The sequence below is a fragment of the Biomphalaria glabrata genome, chromosome 11, assembly GCF_947242115.1.
Source record: "Biomphalaria glabrata chromosome 11, xgBioGlab47.1, whole genome shotgun sequence".
Classification (NCBI taxonomy): domain Eukaryota; kingdom Metazoa; phylum Mollusca; class Gastropoda; family Planorbidae; genus Biomphalaria; species Biomphalaria glabrata.
Genome location: NC_074721.1, coordinates 19873794 through 19880793, shown reverse-complemented (window position 1 = coordinate 19880793; position 7000 = coordinate 19873794). Strand labels below are relative to the sequence as shown.

General features: G+C 32.6%; 1 long non-coding RNA gene across 4 annotated transcripts; it reads right to left on the bottom strand.

Annotated features, from left to right (window-relative positions):
* Positions 1–1527: 1527 nt before the first annotated feature.
* On the bottom strand, positions 1528–5628 carry LOC106072570 (uncharacterized). Of its 4 annotated transcripts, none has more exons than XR_008773677.1 (4): positions 5484–5628; positions 4258–4395; positions 2331–2533; positions 1528–1596 (listed from the first exon to the last, which is right to left on the bottom strand). It is a non-coding gene; the product is annotated as an uncharacterized LOC106072570 (long non-coding RNA). The 4 variants fall into 4 exon arrangements; XR_008773678.1 differs by having other exon boundaries at positions 5475–5594; XR_008773679.1 differs by having other exon boundaries at positions 4258–4409; positions 5484–5582.
* Positions 5629–7000: the final 1372 nt, after the last annotated feature.

Below are 7000 nucleotides of genomic sequence, written 5' to 3'. Positions count from 1 at the left end.
CTTGTAAAACAAATAATTGTGCATACAAAGTTTCATCTTGATCCGAGAATGGGTGTGGGAGAAATAACATGTACAAACTTTTGACCAGACAAACAAAGTTAATAGAATCTTTGTAAAAATCACGTACACATTGCCAACTTTCCGCTACTTCCGAGAAGTTTTTAAAAGCCAGATACAACTTGTTATTGAAGTAGATGTGGAGATCAGGCTTGGCTAAGCTTTAGAATACAGTTTTGTACAGCTGTAGATCTATCATTTATACATTAGAAAATAATTACAAACTGTGTACAAAGTGTGTACACGTAATTTCTCCAACATTCTAGGATCAAGCTGGAACTTCAAACAATTATTTATTGACATAGACAAGACATGAATCATTTTAAAAAGTAACCAATTAGACAATTAGTTACTGATAATTCATTATTTTGTTTAATAGTAACAAGGGAAACTAATACTTCAGTATTCACAAATATGTTGGATTTAGTCCCTTTGAATAATTGTTAACGCTATCTCTCCATCACGCATTCTCCGATCAAGTTGATACTTTCAACAATTATTTTTTGTACTTGAAAAAAGAAAAAAACATGAATCAATAGACAAAAATACTCAATTAGTCAATTAATTATTGGTAATTAATAATTTTGTTTGATTTCGAATAAGGGTAATAACTTGTACATTATTGGTAGATATAGTTTTAAGGACGGAGTTCTTCCCCTTTAGATAAGCTTTGTTTTTTTGTATTTTACTTGTTTTTACACTTATTTAGTCAACATTTGCATGTCAGTTTTACTATTTGCTATTTTTACCTATCTGTTGGACGTCTTTCTCCATTCTAGATCTGCAGTTAGTGTCCAAGATTCAGAAACAGACCAGAATGTGGCCATGACCAGGGAGCGCATCAGTCTCCATTGTTGTTGAGGTACACAGCACTAGTGGCCTGCTTATAGACGTTTTGGATTACCTTTATTATGGCCTAATATAACTTAGAACATGCTATATGTTTTTACAAAGCATATATCAACTCTGTCTGTCTGACTATGTGTCTGTCTGTCTGGCCAAAGGTTTGTTAACGTTATTTCTCCTACACTCAATCTCAGATCAAGCTGAAATTTTTCACAATTATTTCTTTTACCTGAGAAGACAAGAATCAATTTTAGAAAAGTAACCAATTAGTTAATTAACTATTGGTAATAAATTACTTTGTTTCGTATCTCAAACAAAGGAAAGAAATAGTACTTGGCTGAAGTGGTGGTATAAGCTCAATTAGTCCCCTTGATAGATTGTCGTCTGCGGCTTACTGCCAATTAGGCTACATGACTGTTCCAAACTAATGGATACACTTAATACTTATATGTATGAAAATCGAAAGGTTTTTCTTTCTGGTGACCACTAGTGACAAATAGTAGCTGTTGAACGCTTTTCAAATGGGACAAACCCACAGACAGACCATACATTGCTAATAGCGGCGTTTCTAGGAAACCAAACACAGACACATGCATTGACTAGAATACAACTTGAACACATCTGTCAATGTTTACATCAGATTTATTGAGCCCATGATACATGTTTCAGCAGTCCAAGGGATCTCCAAGTTCTCTAAAAGAAAAACAAATATGAAATAAATTGATGTTTTTAAATGGTAGTTATAAATACTACAGGACTAACTTGAGAATACAAAACACACACACACAAACACATGTGCAATAGGCAAAGCTTCATACTATCTGTCACGTCTATTAATCCCTGGTTATTTGTGTTGCTACGTATAATACAGATATATTTTATTGCTTCTTGCTCCCATTAATATTTAAAAAAAAACTTGTAAATGCTTGCGAAGTTTCTGTAATTAACAACTAAAGAACTCAACACTTATAGAGCGCCTACTATGTCCCTCTGTATGTTTCTTGTAGGTTTCGTGTTTTGCAATCGATTTCTCAACCACTTCTACTCATCAAATCTTCTTCAAATTTTGCTAATAAGCTCATGCTCTATGATAACACATGTTTCAATAAAAAAAATCAACCAATTAGTTAATTACTTAGTCCTAATTTATTAATTGTGTTTTATATTCTTTTAAAAATGTACTAAGCTAACAGGAGATAAGACTTGTGTAGAGAATTAGGCGTTTGAAATGGAAAGATAACTAGAGCGAAAGAAATAATTGGATGTCATGTAATGACTGAATGTATAGTAATTAAATAATATAGAAAACATTGTAATGGATTTGGTAATTAATATTGTCTTAAATAACATTTTCACAAATGATTTTCCCTAAATATAAGTGTTTGTTTTATATTTAGACTATGCATTGAAACTAATTGTTGACTTACTTATCCAATATTCCTGAGCAGCAATAGAGCTAGCAATGCATTACTGTTCAATGAATTGCTGTTCAGATTTAAATTCAGATTACTAAACAGTCCTTGATTTCTCAGTATAGACAATAGTATAAGGCTGTTTATGTTAATTGACTTTGGGTTCAGATCTCCGTAGGTAGACGGATCGACAACAGGTGCATCTGAGCTGGGAAGGTCTGAGGAAACAAAAATACGCTTTTATTTTATGTATTTATTTTATTTTATGTTGCCTCTGAATAAAGTCTTAGTATTTTTTATTCATTCATTTTTTAACATTAAAACATTTTATACCAGACTAGGATTCAACTCTTGCTACGAGCGTCTGTTCCCAGGTATATAGGCCAACTGTTTATTGTGTACTGTCAACCCGTCCCCCTCTATTTGTTTTTAAATTACATCCTTCGCATCTTTTCTCTCAACCAGATTTCGTCGCTTCCGAAAGGGGAATAGACGTTATTAGTTTTGTGTGGTCTGTCTGTCTGTCCGTCCGTCCATTTTATATCTAGTAAACTAGAAAAGATATTTTAAAAATTCCGACATCATGATATTTTAGACCTTTCAAAGTTCTGATGCAACGGCTACTTTTTTATTTTTTGATAGCGAAAATTTTAATTTTTAAAATCAACAATGCAAGCAGTTTTTTCATAAAAAATACACGATTTTTTTAACAACTATTCACTATTAATAGTAACAAACACGGGAGACTATTTAGTAAAGGAAATGTCTATTTATGCAAACGGTTTAAGTTTTTTTTTGTCCAAAAAGTAATTTAAATTTTTTTTATTGCTTAATTAAGTAATTTCTATCATATTAATTATTTATTTTTACAAAAAAAGTTGTTTTTTTTAAAGAGAATTCTATTTAGTATGCATATGAGTGGACTATATTTAAAACAGAAATTAATAAATAGTGTGTCATATCATTCGCACAATCTGTGTTCCACACAGCCGCAAGAGATGCTTAACAAAAAAAAAAAAAAAATTTTAGGGAAAGTTCGACATGCTGATGCTTTGAATGAGAGATTGGCCATTTACAAAACAATAAGATCAATTATATAATAATTCGAAAACATCAGTTCGGTCAGGTTCACATTTAACTTCACCTTCAACTATCCCTTAGACGGTTGGACCATTGGGGACAACACAAGATTTGTCAACTGTCTTTCTCCATTCCTGATGTTCTTTTTGAAAATATTGAAACCTGCCTTTTTACCCACCTGAGTGAACTACTTCCTGGTCCAATTTTGAGTTTGTGTTTCCACACAGACTGTCTTTGTAACCTTGTTCATTTATTTATCTAGAATAGAGAGTCCTACTTTTAGCTCAAGATCTAATAGGTCTATAAGTGTGCTACACATTAGCCTTACAGTATTGACATTTCAAATGGTAGTAATTTTCTCAACACATTTTCATAGAAATGTTTCAAGTTCTTTTGTAAAAACACATTTGAAAGTCAACGTATAAAAAGAAAATCCCTAACACTCCATTCGGCAATGATTTAGATCTAGAGGAGAATTGGAAGACCTAGAACTAGAAGTAAATATGAATACAGAAAACTGAAAGGAAAGAAAGTTACGTACCCCAAACAAAAGTGTTCATAAGTGCTTAAAGCGGAAGGAAGTACCATTGTGTACTTTAGACTTTTAAATGACGGTTTTAAAAAACTATATGGGTTGAAATGTATGATAAAAAATCATTACTGGTACATTTAAAACCTGCGATTTCGATCTATATACCCAAAAAGAATTAACAGGTTTTTATATTTTAGTATCGCAGGTTAATTTTTCGTATTTTATCTTCCAATGCAAGCGGAAGAAATATTGATCTTCTTTGAATGGTCAGGGCCAAGGATTTTATATTTTAGATTAATATGAAATTTAAAACGTTATCCCAGCTATCACCTTCAGCAGCTTCTGGTATAGATGGCACCTTTGTTGTCGCAGCAATCTCAGTTGGCAGGCACAAACACGTGTGGAGAATCAGGGTGGCGACGACCAAACAAGAGAAGTACCAAGTGGAAGCCATGTCTGAATTCAGGCCTGTAGAGAGAAAACTAATGAAAAGGCGACAATCAAAATACCAAAATAGCATGTAAATACATTTTGTAATAGATCCTGACTAACAAGAATAAATCTGTGTGATTAAGGTTAGGGTTAGGATTATTTTTACCGATTGTTTTTGTTTAGCTTTCTCAATACGCTATGATCCTAACACTTGTCTGGACCAGTTGGAATGGGGGAGAAAGAACGGGGTATCTGGGTGATCGCTTTTTGCATGTAGTTTTAAAAACGGAACTACCTGAATTCAATTTTGTGGGCTAAAGGCTTATCAGGCTTCTCAAGCCAACGCGGTAACCACTCTATTAGCCAAGAGTCTATGAACATGAAAGATTACATAGTTCTATATTGTTTCTATTTCATGTTTGTGTTTACTAAGCTGCAATCTGTAAAGGGGACTAATTCAGCTTATTCCACCACTTCAGTCAAGTACATGACTTTCCCTTGTTTGAGATACCAAAAAAAAAAAAACAGTTTATTTCCAATAGTTAATGAATTAATTGATTAATTTTTTTTATTGATTCTTGTATTGTCAGGAAAAAGAAATAATTGTGCAAAATTTCAGCTTGATCCGAGATTAGGTGTCCTAGAAATAACGTGACAGAGTGAATTGTTATAGGCTTTGTAAAAATGTTGTAGTATCTGTAATAAAATATTATATAAAAAAACCTGAAGCAACATTTTTTGTAGGGAATAATTGATGAATAGTAAAATATTGATTTTTAATAGCTTAAATGAACTACTAAATGTTTACATGTCACCTTACTATTTAAATTTTTTAATGAACGGTCACGTGATAATCATATTCAAACAACGAAAAAAAATCTTCCCGTGATAACCATTGTTGAATAAAATTAGATCGTAATTTCAATAGAAGAGATAGAAAAGCATGTGACTCAATGTTGTTCGTTAACGATTGGTGAATGAGGTCCATTAAAAGACACACCTTACTAATAAAGGCTAACAAAAAAAAAACTCTGTTAAAATTTGCTTTCTGTTCGTATTGTAGAAATGAAACATGATATTTTAAAACACACATTTAACAACCTTTGTTTACTTACAGTACTAACCTTGTTGGAGTAAATGATGATTTTTAAAGAACTTTTGATTATTTCTCTTTACTACGATCTACTCTAATCGAAGACATATTACTGACTTTTATACTAGATTCTCGGTCGGACAGGTGGTCATGGATGACGTCACATACCTGGACTTTGGGACACGAGTCGAGTGGCACACCTTGATTCACTTGCTACCGGGTGCACAGCGAACTCCGATATTTATTGACACGAACCGACTGAGTTCTTTTTGTTCTTTTTGTGTAGTGTAGGTTTCAATCGAAGGCCTGGACATCTCCAACTATCACACCAAACAACCAGAATCAACCTGTGGGAATTAATTTCAGTACATTTGAAGTCTGTTGAGTTCATAATAAGTGAAGTCACAGACGTTACAGAGTACAGGCGGACAACAAAGATAAAGCAAGCTAATTAAAGTGTACTATGGTTAATAGACATATTCATAGTAGAGATACCTAAAGACAAATGATTACCAGTACAATTTAGACGTCACATAAGGGCGGATCTAGTGTTCAGGTACTATAGTGGCTGATCATATCCAAAGAAAGATGAAGAGAACTTATCTTGTTGAGAAATTAGCAGGCTATGGGTTAACTTGTTTTTCAAAATATAATTTCATGAATCTATCTATCTATCTATCTATCTATCTATCTATCTATCTATCTATATATCTATCTATCTATCTATGTGTCTATCTATGTGTCTATCTATCTATCTATCTTTTTATCTGTCTATCTGTCTATTTATCTATCTATATATTTATCTGTCTGCCTGTCTATCTATCTATCTATCTATCTATCTATCTATCTATCTATCTATCTATCTATCTATCTATCTATCTATCTATCTATCTATCTATCTATCTATCTGTCTGTCTGTCTATCTGTCTGTCTGTCTTTCTGTCTATCTATCTATCTATCTATCTATCTATCTATCTTTCTATCTATCTATCTATCTATCTATCTATCTATCTATCTATCTATCTATCTATCTATCTATCTATTTACCTATCTATCTATCTGTCTCTCTGTCTGTCTATCTATCTATCTATCTATCTATCTATCTATCTATCTATCTATCTATCTATAAATATATAAATCTGTCTGTCTATCTATCTACTTATCTTTCTATCTGTCTGCCTGTCTGTCTGTTTATCTGCCTGCATGCATGCGTAGAGAAATGAGCCGACGATCGCTCTGCTTGGTTTTAAAAAGCTTATATCAATTCACTCCGTCTATCTGTCTGTTTGGGAGGATTTTTTTTTTTCATTCTCGGATCAAGCTGAAATTTTGCACAGTTATTCTTAATCGAAGACAAGAAATGCATAAGTTAAAATTTAACCAATTAGTTAATCATTTGTGGTAATTAATTAATTTTGATTTATGAAGAAAAGAGGGAGATTAACTTTGCAGTACTGCAAGATAAGGGAGATGAACTTTGCAGTACTGCAAGATAAGGAAGATGAACTTTGCAGTATTGCTAGATAAGGGAGATGAACTTTGCAGTAC